This window comes from Monodelphis domestica, chromosome X (assembly GCF_027887165.1).
Source record: "Monodelphis domestica isolate mMonDom1 chromosome X, mMonDom1.pri, whole genome shotgun sequence".
Classification (NCBI taxonomy): domain Eukaryota; kingdom Metazoa; phylum Chordata; class Mammalia; order Didelphimorphia; family Didelphidae; genus Monodelphis; species Monodelphis domestica.
This window is the reverse complement of record NC_077235.1, coordinates 52808325-52824874: the sequence shown is the minus strand read 5'-3', so window position 1 is coordinate 52824874 and position 16550 is coordinate 52808325. Positions and strand designations below refer to the sequence as shown.

The 16550-nt window shown below is 45.6% G+C and overlaps 1 long non-coding RNA gene across 1 annotated transcript in view; it reads left to right on the top strand.

Moving 5' to 3' along the window:
- Nucleotides 1-792: 792 nt before the first annotated feature.
- Nucleotides 793-16550, top strand: part of LOC130456125 (uncharacterized) — a 115590-nt gene continuing 99832 nt past the window's right edge. Inside the window, exon 1 of the long non-coding RNA XR_008914621.1 lies at nt 793-1775. This is a non-coding gene — a long non-coding RNA (uncharacterized LOC130456125). The remainder of the gene's footprint in view (nt 1776-16550) is intronic.

Sequence of the window (16550 nt, the reverse complement as noted above, 5' to 3'; positions counted from 1 at the left end):
GTAGATTCAGAGACTCACAGGGGGAAGTTGGGGAGCTTCTTGGAAGTCAGGAATGGGGAGTTACAGAGACCTTGTTAGTTGGGGGAGAATAGTGGGCTTGCAGGTCATCAGCAAGGAGTAAATGCAGAGACTCCTTTGGGGAGCTTATGGGCTTCTTGGAGAGTCAAGTGGTGGTGGGGCTATAGGGAATCCCGAATAAGATGACGGCCCTGGAGCTTGTGTGTGTGTGTGTGTGTGGTGAATAGTGCTTCCTGGCCTCTGAGGTATTGGGAGGTCTTAGGGGGCATGGAGGGGGAATTCTTGAGACCTTTGGTCAGGGAGAAGATTTGAGGACACAGACTCTCAGCAGAGGAGTACAGAGAAATTATTGAGTGTGCCTGCAAATGAGGAGGGGGAAATTCCAGAGACCTCTCAACAAGGGGAGGCTTTGGGGTCCTAGGTGCTCAGCAGGGGGAAGATTGAGTGAGTCCTTGGGAGGTTCTCGGGGGTGTTAGGAGGTGTGAATTCTTGAGAGAATTGAATATGAGGGTTGTGACTTTTCAGCAAGGTTTAGATGGACTGGGGGTAGTTGTAGGGTTCTTGGGGAGCCTTGGAAGAGTTCTAGAGACTCCGACATGAGGGTAAAAGGGTAGCTACAGAGATTAAATCTTGGGGTGAGGTTGTTGACTCCTTGAAGAAGGAGAGGGAGTGACAGACTCATGAAGCAGAGAATATAGGGGCCGGCCATAGGTGTTCAGCAGGGAGGTGGATATAGAGATTACTGGGGGAGGTTTGGGGGGGTTTGGGGGGAGTCAGCAGCTAGGGAAACAGAGAAAAGGGATGTGGGGGGTCTTGGGAAGTCAGTGGGGAGGAGGTAGCTGGACCTCTGGGCATGGGAAGCTAGAGGATTATTAGGGCAGGGGAGACACAGATACCCAGTTCGGGGAGATTGTGGGGGGTCTTGGGGAATCAAGTGGGAAACAGACCCCTTGGGGAGCAAGTTCTGGATGTCTTGAGGAGTCAGCATGTTGGAGACAATGGACTCCCAATCAAGGACAGGCTCTATGGGTGCTGGGGAGTCATCAGGGGAGAGAAATAAAGAGGGGCAGAGTCTACAAGCCCCTAGGAAGTAAATAGTAGTTGAGATACAGAGATCTTTAAGGAGGAGGTAGCCCCCTGCAGAGGGGAAGAGCATGAGGGTTATAGGAGGATGAGCAGAGGGTAGGTACGTGCAATTTTATAGAGGGAAATTGTCTGTCTCTGGAGTTAGTGTGATGGAGGCCCAGTGCCCCTTTGTCAGTGGGAAGTTGTGAATGGGCTGGCAAGTTAGGAGATCTAGAGGTTTGGAGCAGAGCCTGAGGAGACCTTGGGAAGTCAATGTGGGGAGAAACAGACACACTGGGGAAGGGCCTGCTATATGGGCCTACTATGTGCAGGCCCTGTGCTAAGTGCTTTATGCTATCTCATTTGATTCTCACAATTATCTTCATGTTTTTACACATGAGTAAATTGAGGCAGACAGATGAAATAACTTGTCTGGGGTAACTCAACTAGTAAATGTCTAAGGCAGGGGGAGGAAGAGTGAGAACCCTGTGTAGGGGATAGCTTTGGGGGAGACTAGGGATTTGGTGAGGGACACAGAACTTTTGTGGTGGACGATGTGGGCAACTTAAGAGTTATTGAGGGGAGACCCAGACGAATGGCCAGCTGCTGTGGGAGTCTGGAGGGTCCCTATGGAGAAGAGTTTTGGATTGTCTACGCCATGCATCTCTGGTCACGACATGGAGAATGTGGAAGTAAGGATGGCATGACCCACCCTCAGGGAGGGGGAGAGAATCTGAATGGCCAAAGGCCAGAAAAGAATGGACAACAAGCCCCTAAAGGCCTCAGCCAACCTCCCATCATCCTTGGGGTCTGCTGACCTCCCGAGATCCCTCCCAGAGTCCTCGCCTTGGTTGTGCTCACTTGAACTGCAGAAGTGAAGCTCAGTGGGAGCAGGGTGGGCAGAGACCCTTGAGGGAGAGAGCTGGGAAGAGCCAGGTCCACCTGGGGGATCCATGAGGCTCCTGGAGGTCTCTCAGCAGAGGATGGCAGGGAGATCTTGGGGTGTCAGCAAGGTAGAGGCAGGGTGAAGCTCTGTGAGTTTGGGGGCATCAGAGCAGAGCCCAGAAAGCTCTGGCAGGGGCACAGGGCAGGCATCTTGGTGAGGCAGCAGGGGTGGACTCTGGGGTTGTTAACCCGGAGGTGACTGGGGGGCACAGACCCCCTTGGGAGGAGGATTCTGGGAGTCTTGGAGAGTCATCGATAGGGAGACATCTGGAGAGAGTCATGAGGGGGAAGCGCTATTGTTTGGTGGCCCTCAGCATGGAAGAGGTGATCCGTAGCCCCTTGGACAGGTGGAGTCGGTGCTAGTGCCTGGCATTTAGCAGGCTGAGTGCGCAGTAGGCACTGGAACCTTGGCAACAGAGCCTTGAAGTTCCTGAGCATCCCTTCAGGGGGAGACAGAGACCACTTCAAGGAGGTTCTGGAGTTAGGGGAAGAGAATGAAAGCCCTGGGAGGGAGGTGGGCGCCTGGGGACCTGGCCAACCTACAGAGACTCTGATTGGGGGGGGGGGGACTCGGGCTTTTGGGTGGGTGCCAGGAAGAACACCCAGACCTCTGTGGGGCAGGGGAGCCTGGGAGGTCTGGGGAGGGGAGGCTGGGTGTGTCCAGCAGTGGGGAGACCTAGAGATCTGCTGCAGGTCGTGGGGTTCTATGGGGGAGGCCAAAGGAGCTTAGGAGAGACTTCTTGCCAGGGGCCTGGGCAGGCTTAAGGTGCGTCATCAGGGGAGCTCATGAAGGCTGGCCCAAGGCCTCTGAGGGATGAGCTGAGGCAAGGAAGGGCAGATCCTCTGGCTCTATCGAGTCCCAATCCTTTCCCCTTGTGGGTGGCCTGCCCATACTCTGGGGCCTCCAGTCGCGGGGCTCCTGCCCCATTTCTCCCCACTGGGGCTTCTCCAGCCCCCCGCTTTCTGGGCACCCAGTGGAGGCAGCAGGGCCAGCTGGGAGGCTCTGAATTTCCTGGGCAGCCTTTTTGTTATACTGCCGCTGGGGGGCAGGCTGGCCCTATCTTTGCTTCCTCAGGCCTGCTTCCCCTCCCCCCTTCCTTCCTGGACCTCTGCAGCCGCCTCTATTCTTTTCCTAGTCCAAGTGCTGGGGATTTATCTGATAGGGAGGCCTGAAAGGCAGGGCCGGTGCCACTGGAGGATGGTCTGTGCCTAGCTAGGGCCCAGCCATCCTGTTGGAGGACAGAAAGACCTTCAGCAAAATGAGGGCTGGCCCAAATGGAAAAAGGCTGCTGGGCATGCAGAGGTAGTGAGCTCCCTGTCTCTGGAGATGTTGCCATAGAGGCTGTGTCATCACTTGTGTGAGATATTGACTGCGGGCAGCCTTCATCTTGGCCTAGGCGGCTGCTGAGGGGGTCTCTTCCTGCCCTAAGATGCTCTGATTCTTTTGTCCTGTTTCTGGCTGGAAGGGACCTCAGGGCTCCCCTAATCCCAGGCTCCCTCTGCTCCAGTTTGACAGCTGAGGAGGCTGTGAGCCAGGTCCCACTCTGCCTACTGGGGAAGGGGAGCTGGTGGATTCCTCGATGGGGCTGCAACAGCTCCAGGTTCTGTGAAGAAGCATCTCCTGGTAGGTAGGCAAGTGGGCAGGCTAGCCAGCCTCTCTTTCCTTTGTGCCAGGCACAGTGCTAAGTACTTGGCAAGCAGACTGGCCCTGCCCGTTAGGATCCCAGCTTTTACCTGGGAAAGACGGTCCCTCCAAAGGGAATTGGAAAGAGAGGGAGGCACCAAGGCCAAGGCAGGGCCCACAGATGCTCAACTGGCCTGAGCCCATCCCCAGATGGTACCCCCCCACCCTGGGGTGGGGCTAAGGTTCCTATGCTTGGGGTCAGAGGCTGAGTGTGTTCTGAGGCCTCCTCCTTTCTGCGGGGGTCTAGAGATGATGTTTCTAGGCCTAAGTGCCCCCAGATGATGCACGAGAAGGTAGGTCGGGCACCAAGTCACCCACAATTTCTGAAGTGTCCCTCTCATGCAGGGAACTGTCCTCCGGGCTAGAGGAGATGGCCAATTGCCACAGGACCTGGGTTCGGTTTTAGCTAGGTAGGCTGAGAACCATACCACTAGCTAATATTTCATGTTAAAAGGACATTGGAGAATTCCAAAAAAGTAATGTCACATGCAGTCTGGGCGAGGGTGGGTGGGGAGAGGTTCTTGGGAAGCAGCGGGCATTCCTGGGCATTTAGGAAGCACTTTGGAGGTGCTAAACTCTGTGCCAAGAGCCAGCTCTTGAACACAATTAAAGGGTTTTACATTCTTCTACTAATAGAGGGAAGGTGAAAAGGAAGGAGGGCGGGCAAGATCTGTGGTGTCAGAAGTTAGTATGAGGGCGGCTGGGTATCAGGGCAGATAGAGCTCCAGGTCTAGAGTCAGGAGGACCTGGGTTCAAATTTGACCTCAGACGCTTCCTCAAGGTACAACTTTGGTCAAGTCACTTAACCCCCATTACCTAGCCCTTGCCAGCTCTTCTGTCTTAAAGGTGACAGCAAGGCAGAAGGTGAGTTTTTTCCAGAACAAACAGTGAGTCTGGTTGGAGTTAGTTACTTCAGTGTAGGAAAAGGACTTGGTTTTACATGCTGGTTCTGTTCCTAGCTATGTGACCTTGGGTAGGTCACTGAACACTTTATCTCAAAAATGAAAGTTTTGGTCTGGGGCTTTGGGGTTGGGACTAGATGGTGTATGAAATCCCTCCCAGCTCTGCCCTGGGATCCTGTGACAGTTCATTTTGGTTGGAATGGAGACTATGTGAGGAAAAGGTAAGTGGGCCCTTGATGCTGGAAAAAGATATTTTCGTTTTGCTTGAGAGGTTTTTAGGAACCTTGGAAGATTTTTTACCCCAAGAATTGCTTTGCTTCTCTGGGCCTCAGTCTTTTCTTCTATAAAATGGGAGGGCAGGTGTAAACGAAGCACTGCACTTCTTGCAAAGGATTCTGAGGCTTGGACGAATTCATTTGTAGATTAAAAGGCCAGTGGAGACAATAATTTGCCTTGGTACTTGCCCAGAGTACCTTTGTCTGCAGCTACTCATTTGCATAAGTCTCATCTGGATCTGAGAGCTGTATGGGAGCCCCCAATTATGGTGAGTACAGCTCTGAACCAGGAAGCATTGTTGAACCAAAGAGCCTTTACCTTTCCCACCTCCTGCCTGGGAGCTGAGCCCCTAAAGCAAAGGAACTAGGGAGACTTCTGATCCTAAATGAAGGTCCTCTACCCTTCCTCAAGGTGCATTGTAAGGCAGCTAGGAGGCATAGCAGAGACCTAAATTCAAATGCAGCCTCAGTTACATCCTGGCTGTGTGACCCTGAGCAAGTCACTTAATTTCTCTGATCCTCAGTTTCTTCACCTGTAAAATAGGGATCCTAAATAACAGCACCTACTTCCCAGGGTGATTGAGAGGATCCAACAAGATATTTTTGAAAGTGCTCTGCAACTTTAAAGAGCTATGTAAATGTGAACTTAGGAGCACTAATAATGATTTCTCAGCCAAACCTGAGGTTCTAGAGATTGCAGTTGTCCATTGAAGAGCAAGCCCAGGGAGGTTAGTGGAATGGCCAGTCCAGCCCAGAGGGGAGCCAGCCCTAAGGTTAAACAACCTGGCCAGCCCAACTTGTCCGACCATGTCTGCTAAATGGTCAGCCTCACAAGTGAGTGACCTGCTCAGTCCATCCTGGCAGCAAATCAACTGATTCAGCAGAAATGCCTCATGCTGGAGGACAGTGCTCTGTGGGGAGCCAGCCCAGCCTGGCAGTGGAACACCTCATCTCTTCCCAATATTAATTAGTGCAGTCTTTCCAGTCAAAGAAAGGACATTGAAGCCCTGTGGTTCCAAGAGCTTTGAGTTTCTTTGACTCTATGTGTTCTCTCTCCATACATATGCCTCACGGCCATTATACATTAAGTTTGTGTCCTCTCTCCCCTTCCTACAGACCTTGTGCGACTACGTAGCCCAGGTTTGGGAGGGAAATGCCTCATGACCAATGTTCTTGCTATGCCTTTTGAGTAAATGTCTTTTCTAAGGGCCAACTGAGTCTAGAGGCTGATTTGTAATAGGAAGTATGCAGTGGGGGCTCTCGGGAGATAGTGCTCAAAATGGTGACTCACAGTGTTACCTTAGAGCCCAAGGCAGGTGTCTCTCCTGGGGACCCAGTCTGCTTTTAGAAGTACTATTTGGGAGATGCTACAATCTCAATAGTCTCTTCCAGTTTAATATTCTTAGTTTCTGCTGCAATGGCTCTCACTTCTAGCTCCTCCCTTCAACACACCTTTATTAAGTGCCTACCATGTGCCAGGGATAGTGCTAGGCAAAGAGCCCTGCCCTCAAAGAGCTTGCAGAGTTGATCCAACAAGGGAGAGAATGAAGAGACCAAAGAAGACATTGGGAAATGTTCTTCAAGAATATCTGAGGAGTGGGAGAACCCTAACAAGTCCTCACTATTCCCATGGAAGCCTTCATCTCTTCTTAGGTTGTTATAAAAGCCTCAACTCTTCTCCCTGGTCTCTCTTCCCCTTTGCCAGCTGCCTGTGTAATTTCCAAAGCATCCCCACGATCCTATTAGTTCCTTCTTCAAAACCCCTCTGTAGCTATGGATTGTCTACCAAAGCAAAGTTGAGATTCCCGGCCTTGGAAGTCTGGTTTCCCTCCGGGTAGTCTGTGCTCCATCTTTCTCAGCCTCCTTTATCCATCTCTGTCTTTCTTCATGCTGACCCCCATGTATGGAATCAGTCTCCTTCTCCCAAGTCTCTATGGAAGTCCTTTCCTTTTCCTTCAAGGCTCCACTCACACATGACTCCATCCCTGACCTCTAGTATGTAGGTAAAAGTAACTTCTCCTTCCTCAAACTGAATTTCTTAGAGCAGCTCCCCGCCATGAAACTTTAGCTCCCTGTGAACAGGCTTTGCTGTTTTGTCATACCATATGTCCAAATTTTAACAGGCTTTTGAGCTTTTGTTTTTTGTTTTCCTACCATATTCCTTTTTGGATCTATTGTTCTCCTCTTATAAAATGGAAAAGCCAAAGAGACGTATTAAACCCAGCTGACAGCACATACAACATTCCATACCCATAGTCTCCCATCTTTTCAGCTAAAGGGAGGACCTACATGGGGGGGGGGAGCAGGATTGGTCATATCAATACATTTCTACTTGAAATGGAAACCGTGCTATCAAAATAAGGATGGCAGGACATCCTAGGTGCTAACTTTAAGGTCCCTGCCGCCATTGTGGTTCCTGAAGCTACTAAGGAGATGGCTAGCTGCAAGTTCAAAGTTCGGAGTAGAGAACAAAACGCCCATGTTCCCCTACACTACCACAGATTGCTTCTCTCTGCTTTCAGGGCCAAGTTACTTAGAGGATCAACAGATGTCTTAGGCTTTTAGTCCATTCACGTAGACACAAGGGCAAAGTTGAATTCGTTGGCAGCTGGCAAGGGGTCTGAACACGCAGACAATGATGCTGGCATTTATTTCTTATTCATTGGCATAGAAAAGAGTCATGTGATGCAGCACGACCTCTAGAAATTCAAAGAGGGGCTGGCAAAATGAAATTAGAATGCTAAGAGCTCTGAGATGGAAGAGCCCTTCGAGATTGCCCAGTGGAATTCAGTGGAATTTCTCCTTGCAGTATAAATTCCCTCTACAAGACACCCTTTATCAATCTGCTTTTGAATGTTTTCGGAGCTTTTCAAACTCTTTTCAGTTCACAGAGATGATTACATACCCTATAATTTTCAAAATCAAATTGTTTTCTAACTTGCAAAAATGGAAAACTCCTGGAATCTTATTTTCTCTTATCGTTTCTTCCACCTAATGAATAAGCCATTGTCACCTATGATTGGATAATTTCCACTTCCAGCTCTTCCCAGAACATGAGAATCTTCAGGAACTTTGGGAGGAGGGAGACAGCCCTAAGGCTTCATGTAGGAGATAGAGGCTGAGCTGAATCTGGAAGGAAGATAAAAATTCTTAAGGAGGGGAGATGAGGAGAGAGGACATTCCAGGCATAGGGAGCAGCCTATTTAAAAGCACAGAGGTGGGAGATGAGATACATTTGAGAAAACATCAGTTTAACAGGAGGGTAAGATGGGTGAAGGAGAATAATATGAATAAGTCTGGAAAGACAACTGGGTGCCAGATTGTGAGGAGTTGTAAGTGGTTAGTGGAGGAGTTTGTATTTTATCTTAAAGCCAATGGGAGGGTTAGTTAGCCTGGAGATGGGAGGACCTGGATTAAATTTGACCCCAAATACTTCCTAGCTGTGTGACCCTGGGCAAGTCATTTAACTCTGCCTACTTCTTGCTGCTCTTTTGTCTTAGAATTGATATTAGCACAGATGGTAAGGGTTTAAAAATGAATAAATAAAAAGAAAGACAATGGAAACAAGCCCAGATTTTTGAGCAGGGGAAGGATATATAGTGAAGCCTGTGCCTTAGGAAGATAATTTTGGCAGCTGTGTAGAGGATGAGATGGATAAAGGAAGTTTAAAAGCAAAATGACTAATTAGGAGGCTATCAGAGTATTTTAGGTGAGAAGTGATAAACCAGATTAGTGACTGGTTTAAGTGGGGGGTAGAAAGAAAAGAATAAATGGGAGAAATATGTACAGGTGGAATGAAGGTGAGGTAGGTGAGGGAAGAATCAGGCCAATGGAAGTTTCAAACTTGGGTAATTAGAAGGATGGTGCTACCCACAGCAAAATTGGGGAGAATTTGGGGGGGCAGATTGTGGGGAGGGGGTAGGGAATGAATTTGAATTGGGACATGCTGAGTTTGAGACACCCTTGGAACATCCAGGTAGAACTTGACCAGGTAGGAGTAGACACACCAGAGCTGGTTATAGAAATCTAGCAGTCATCTTCAGAGACAAGATAATTGAAACCATGAGAGTAGATGAGATCACCCAGAGAGAGAAGATAAAGACCTTTAGGGGCCGCCTACACTCAGTGTGAGAATGGGTGATGATTCAGTGATAAGTAGGTGGAAGCTGATGGAAGGACACAGAATCCAGGAAGTCAGTGTTGATATGTTAAAACCTTCAATGATGCACAAAAGATTGAGAACTGGGAAAAAGCCAGATTGAATGGTGCACTTGCCCCTCATCACACAGCCTAGGAAGTGTCAGGATAAGAATTCCAAATCTGTTCTCCCTGCTATTCCCATACTACCCTCTGCCAGTTATACTACAGTTGCTTCTCTAAGTCCATCTCTACTGAATGAATTCTCTTTTGGACTTGTTGAGTTTGAGAGGTCCATGCAATAGCCAGGTGGAGCTGTCTAGAAGGCAGTACTTGAAGTGGGTCTGGAGACCAACAGCCCTCACTGGGGCTGGGTGTAGAGATCAGGAGTCATCAGCATAGAGATGTAAGTGACTCCATGGAAACTGATGAGATCACTTAATCAGACAGTAGAGAAGGGCCTTTGGGGGCCGCCTACACTTACTTACAAGGCAGGAAATGGATGAGTCAGTGAAGGAGAAAAACAGGAGAGAGACATCAGGAAGAGGCAGAATCCAGGAGTCGGGGTTGGCAGTGGTGTCAAAAGATGCAGAGACACCAATTAGATTGTGTATGACAAAAATCTGTGATTTAGCAATGCGGTAGCCCACGCTCACACAGCTGATACATATCAGAGCAAGAGCTTTTTTATTTATTTTTTAATCTGGCCTGAGCTTTTTGGTTCCATCACACTGTGCCTTTCTGGACAGGACAAGTCTCCTCTTTACCCATGGCATAAGCCCAGGGTGTGCTGGAGCCACCTCTAACTGAGCATTTGAACCTCAGAAATTGGGGATTGAGTAGACTTAGGAAAGTGATAGAGAAAGTATGAATAATGCAGATTGAATTTCAGTGTGTTGTGTGTCTTCAGAGAACCAGTTGTTAAATATTTACCAGTGCACAAGCTTTAGGGAAACAGACAATTCAACAAGAGGTTCCAGGTAGAGCTGGTCTTAACATTATTCTTGGTTGGTCAGTTTTCTTGTTGACTAACAGAAGATGCTAGGAATGTTCATAAAGATATGTAAAATCTTGAGTCACTTATATGACGACATTAGAATCTTAGAAATGTTAAGGGAACAATATGAGTTCCTCCACTACAGTCAACCAATCAGCAGACATTTATGAAGCAACTATTATGTACCAGGCACTGGATATGAGGTGTTGGAGCCAAAAGTGCCATCAGGGAGCTTATATTCTTTTTTAACCCGTACTTCTTAGACTCAATACTGTGTATTGGTTCCAAGTGGTAAGGGCTAGGCAATGGGGGGTTAAGTGACTTTTCTAGGGTCACACAGCTAGGAAGTGTCCAAGGCCAGTTTGAACCCAGGACTTCCTGTCTCTAGGCCTGGCTCTCAATCTATTGAGCTACCCAGTTGCTCTGGAAGCTTGCATTCTATTTTTGTTGCTGTATTGTGGTATGAAGGTGACTCTGGGATCTCTGAGACTAGTACTGGGGAGCTCAGGATCTATTTATGGAAAGACCTTGAGAACACCCCAGTGATAGGCTGTGCCTATCACACACCCCAGGACCAGTGTAAGTGTGGAGGAGCTTATCACCTGGTCAGCCACAGGGAATGAATCTCCTGAAGCAACTCCTGAAGACCATCTAATAACCATAAGAGATAGTGTGGAATAGTGGATAAGACACTGAATATAGTTAGGAAGACTTGGATTCAAGTCCTACTTCATATTCTGACTAGCAAATCACTTGATCTCTCTGTACCTCAGTTTCCTCATCTGTAAAACAAGAGGATTAGATTTGCTGACCTCATGGACCACTTTCCTATTTCTCTCTTTGATCTTATAAACTGAAGAGGGACTGCAGTATATGTATGTATATATTGATGAAGAAAGCAAAGCTCATAGAGCCTGAATAACTTCTCAGAACCAGACTTCCTTTCTTGCCCTTGGATGGTCTGCATCCCTCTTTTCACACAAAGCACGAATACATTTGACCGTCATGGAAATCTACACTACTCAAGATGGAAGTCATCAAAGCTATTATCAAAAAGTTGATGCTCCTACTTTCTCTAAAGGCCATAACTAGTCTTTCAAGGTCCCAGAAGCCCTACCTTGCTGAGATAAGATGCCCCATCCTTTAATTCTCTGGCGAGAAAGGAGCTTCGGCAGCCCTTTAAGCAGGGGAAAGTCATAGCTTTCTGCTCTGTCGCACACAGTTCTTCAGTATCAGTCTTTGCTGGGTGTTACTCTGTGATTTCTCGTCTTTGGGCATAGTAAGCCAAAGTCTGTGTTCTCCCTCTGACAGGCTACAGCTCTCTCATAAATACTTCTTCCAGAAACTAATTTAGCTGGTTCCACTTAAGTGAACTGGGAAATGGCCCAATAGACAAGCTGAAATGGGCAGCACAGGTAAATGTGCCAGTTATGCAAACTTTCTCAGATACCAGTGCATTGTAGCTCTGGGGGGAAAATGTAGACTCTAAGGATATTCCATACTTTCTCATCTCCTAATGTGTGTGATTTCCATAAACTGTTGTTCTTGGGGGATGCTATACTCTTTGTAATGTGGGGTTTAGCACTGATCTAGCCTAATGCTCTCACCTTTTGGAGGAGTCTCAGAGAGAATGACTTTTAGGGTCACCCATTAGGTGGATGAATCAGGATTCAAACCCAGGGAGTTGGATTCAAATGCTGTGCACATCCTATCACACAATAAAACCCTCTCTGATCTCATGGAAAGAGAACTTCAAGAAGCTGTTGAATGGGATTTAAAAGCTCTGTAAACATGGAATCAGGTACATGATTACTCAGAGACGACCAGGGGTTGGTCGGGCAAAATCTCAGTTTATTGTCACATCTAATCATTAGACATCATGAATACTGGAGAATATTTGGGGCAAAGCTATAAAGGGGAAAGATAAAACTATGGGGTATTAGGAAGAGATTGCAGTAGGAAGTCTAGAATCATTTGGTCAATCCAGGCCCCTCATTTCACAGAAGGGGAAGGTGAGGCCCAGTCCTTTAAATAGACTTGGTCATTGTCGTAGAGCTAGGTGGAGGAAAGGCTGGGAACCCTTTTCACTCAGGCAGTAGTCAATTCATTTTTGTAGAATGATCGTCTCCCTACTCTTGGAAGCTTTACATGCCTGCTTGAATGCAGCCCAAGATCATAGTAGATTTTTGGCTCCCACATCACACTTCTTTTCCTAGTTCTAGACTTGATACTTTAAAATAAAAGTCTTGTTGATGTTCTTTTTCTTTTATATCATTCTCAGTCTCCTAGGGATTCCTACTATTAATAAAACTGTTCTTTGTAACAGAGAAGTACAGTCAAGTAAGATAAATCAACACATTGGCCATGTCTTCAAGTGTATGCCTCCTCCTGCACTTGTATCTCCCACCGTGGAGAGGCGAGAGACATGCTTCACTTCTAGCTCTCTTAAAATGAGTTTTAAAGCCATTCACTTGTATTTTCATGGTAATTACAACATCACTGTGGTCGCTGATTCGATCATTCCCCTGGTTCTGTTCACTTCAGTCAGTGTCAGCTCATATCTATCTTCCTAGGTTGCTCCCAGTTGCTCAGATTTTTCACTTCTTTCCCATATCCTCTTTTTTGGTCCATTAAAGAATCCGCTAGTCTCACTCCTCTTTGCCTATGTGTGTCCTGGAGAGGGGCCATGTAAGAAGATGAGATTTCAGTATTCTCTGCGACTGATGATGGCCTTTGGATCGTTTGCTATCTTGCTAGTGAGTGATTAGCCTTGGACAAGTTGTCAAGTGCACAGAGGTTGTCAGCTTTTGGTCAAATTGTATTTATCTTTCTACTCCGAATAGCAGTCACATTGCAAAAAGGAGCACTCTGAAAGGATCCATATTAATATATAAACATAAATATATGTTTATGTGCATAAATAGGAACTGAAGAAATTACACAAACAAAAGATTTATTGTGGAAGTGTTGTTTAAACACTTCTTCCAATTTAATGATGTTTTATTTTATTTTTCCCATGAGAGGCGGTGTATTAAAGTGGGAAAAGCCCGAGCTTTTGAGTTAGAAGAGCGAGATTTAAATGCAGGCTCTGATGTTTATATATTGTGTGATGATTTTGAGCTGGAAGGAACCTTTTGGCATTCCTCTCCTCTCTGGTTTTTCCAGGTGAAGAAATCACAGCCCAGAGAAAAGATGTGACTTACTGAAAGTCACACAGATAGCAGCAGACCTAGAGTTTGATCTCGGGTCCTCTTCCAAATCCAATCCAATATTCTCTTGACATCTCTTGGCCTCAGTTTCCTTCCCTTTAAAATGAATGGGTCACTAGATCAGGTTTTTTTTTTTAACTAGGACTATGAACTTGTTTTTGTCTTAATGTTTGGATATGACTATATTTTAGTAGAATTGGTTTCTGTTGTAATCTTATGTATTTTGTTTATGCATTTGAAAATATTCTGAAAAGGGTTCCGTAGGCTTTTTTTAGATTGCCCAAGGGAGGCTAGGACCCAGAAAAGGTTAAAAATCTGTGGACCAGATAATCTCCAAGGCCCCTTCCAGAGCCTTTTCCTATAAATGATGAATTATCACTGCTGTCTTCATTATATTTTTCATTATTTTTTCTTCCCTGCCTACAGTATTCTTTAGCACAATTATGAGTTACACTTGGGTTTCATACAAGCTAGATTTTGAAATAAAAAACAACCATCCAATCCATATTTGGATCAATATGGTCTATTCTTGAGGATTAAAATGAATATTTCTCAGATGGGTTTTGTACTTGTGAACTCCTGTGCTCTACTGAGACTGTGAAAGCTAATTTTCTGGTTGCTGGTGCTAGTTAGCACATTTTGCCTGAGACCTAGAGGATTTCTGGGGAGCTGGTAGTTGGATGTGTGCTCACCTAATTAGGGTGCAATTTTAAGTTCATACTATGTTCTTGGGATGGTCACAAGACACTTTGAATGAATAAGTTAGTCTAGTTGGACTGTCCATCTTGGACTTAGTTGTGCTATTGTATTAGATGGCTGTAACTGCTGAGGTCCCCAGAAAGACTTTTCTTTTTGCCTCTCAGGCTGAAAGACTCAGAGATATGCTAGTACCTGTAGTTTTTATATTATTGTCTTGGAGATGCAGCTGTCATGTCAGTCTTTCAAGGCAATGATGGGACACAGGATTATATTCGCCCAGGACCACAGCCAAGAAACTTATGTCAATAATCACTTTCTTACCCATGCTGCCATTGGTGCTAGTTCTGGACACTTGCCAGCACTCTAGGAAATACCCAGACTATGCCAGATGTTCTAGAACAGTGATTCTCAACCTTTCTAATTCTATGACCCCGCAATACATCTCCTCATGTTGCAGTGACTCCAAACCAAAAAATCATTTTGGTGGCGACTTCAAAACTGTAATTTTGCTAGTTATGATTTGGAATGTAAATACCTGATATGCATTATGTATTCTCATTGCTACAAATTGAGAGGTTGAGAACTACTGTTCTAGAATTTGTATTTTGGACTCTAAAATCATATATGGAATTTTTTCTTTTTCACCATCTTGATGACATTTCCTCAATGCTTTTAAATTTTGCATGCCCATCAGTACCACTATCAAGACTGACTTGAGGCCAACTGTAATACAGAACAATTGTCTTGTGGTCTCTCCCTATCTCCCTTTCTCCCTCCTTTACTTACTTCCTCTTATCTTCTGACTATCAATTCTAAAGTAGAAGAGCAGCAAATTTGAGATTGTGACTTGCCCATAAGTGACTTGCCCAGGGTCACATGGCTAGGAAGTATCTGATGCCACATTTGAACCCAGGTCTTCCTGACTCTTGGCCTGGTTCTCTACTGAGCCACCTAGTTGCTCTTTCTCGTCATTCCATAAATCCCCCATACAGGATGTACCAGATACAATGCAAAGATTCTTTGACTATTTGCTAAATGCCAGTCCAAGACTTGGCTCAATCATCTTTTATCCCTCACTTTTACTTTATGACTGGCCCACTTCTTTTTCTGGTCTGACTTGTCCTTTTAATGCTGCTTGTGGACATTATCTTTGACAATATATTGCAGCTATGTCTCAATTGGTACAATTGAAAGATTTTTTAAAATCTGCAATGGGGATCTTTCCATTGCATATAGAATGCTGGCAGGGAATGAAGGAAAGGAACTTGAGATCATCTAGTCCAACCTTTATTGTACGGAAAAAGTGCCGGGCCCAGAGAGGGGTAGGAACGTGGCCAAGTCATATGGCAAGGGAAATTAGTGGCAGAGGCAGAAACTGAACCCAGGTGGTCTTGATTCCTAGGGCAAAGCCCTTTTCATGAAAGACAGTGTAGGAATAAAAAAAGGCACCATTACTGTTAAGTAGACTAAGGTACGAAGGAATGAAAGGATTTCAGACTCAAATAGACTATTTCATACCCTTTTGTAAAGGGGTTGTTGCCTTTGTAGCATTTCTCATTGTCTACAGTCCTCTATAAATCTTTCTCACAACTGTCCTAAAGGCTTTATATATACATGAGTAAATGGAGACAAATAATACTTCTTAAGGAAGTGGTACCTGATCTCCAAAAACCATTCTTTTTTCTTCCAGGAGCAAAAGATTTATTTCCATACTGAAGGTAACCAGGGAAAAGAAAAAACAGTCTAACATGGACAAACCAAGAGAGAAGAGAAAAGGGAAAGGGAGTCAGAAGAAGGGTGACAGTAGATCGTCAACTCTGTGGTTGATGGTTTTTGTCAAAAGATTAGCCACTGGGGATCTAATCTTAGAGGTGGGCTATGGTCAATCTCATAATGCAGCAGGCCCAACCTACGTTTCCAGGGTCCTCTTTGTTCTCCACTCTGGTCAAAGTGCTCATACTTTCCAATTCCCCAAAGACTACTAGAATTTTTTGGACTCTGGACCTTTTCCTAGGTTGACACATATTCAGAATGCCCTCTGATCCAAAGATTTTTTCTTAACCTGGGATACATAGCAGGGGTAGATGGAGAGACTTCAGAGGGCTTATAAGTAAACTTGTTTTTAAAGCACTTTTTTGATAACCGTATATCAGTGTAATTGGTTTCCTTTATAATCTTGTGTATTTACTTTAAGATTTTAGAAACATTTTTGGAGAAGGGGCCTATAGGTTTCACCAGATTGCCAAAGGAGTCCAGGACATTAAATTTTTTAAAGAATTTTTGATTCCAGCCTCCTCATTTTTTTAAATAGAGGAGGAATCTGAGACCTCAAAGTATTCAAGACCCAGTTCAGACACCAACTTTTTAGTATAAACTTTGTTGTTTCCCCTATACACACACACACACACACACACACATATCCTTATTTTGTTTATTTTTTAGCAGATTAAAAAAGCCCTTACCTTCTCTCTTAGACTCAATCAGTAAGGCCTAGGCAGTAGGGATTAAGTGACTTGGCCAGGGTCACACAGCTAGGAAATATCTGAGTCCAGATACTCAGGACCTCCCATCTCTAGGTCTGACTCTCAATCTACTGAGTTACCTAGCTCTCCTCTTTAA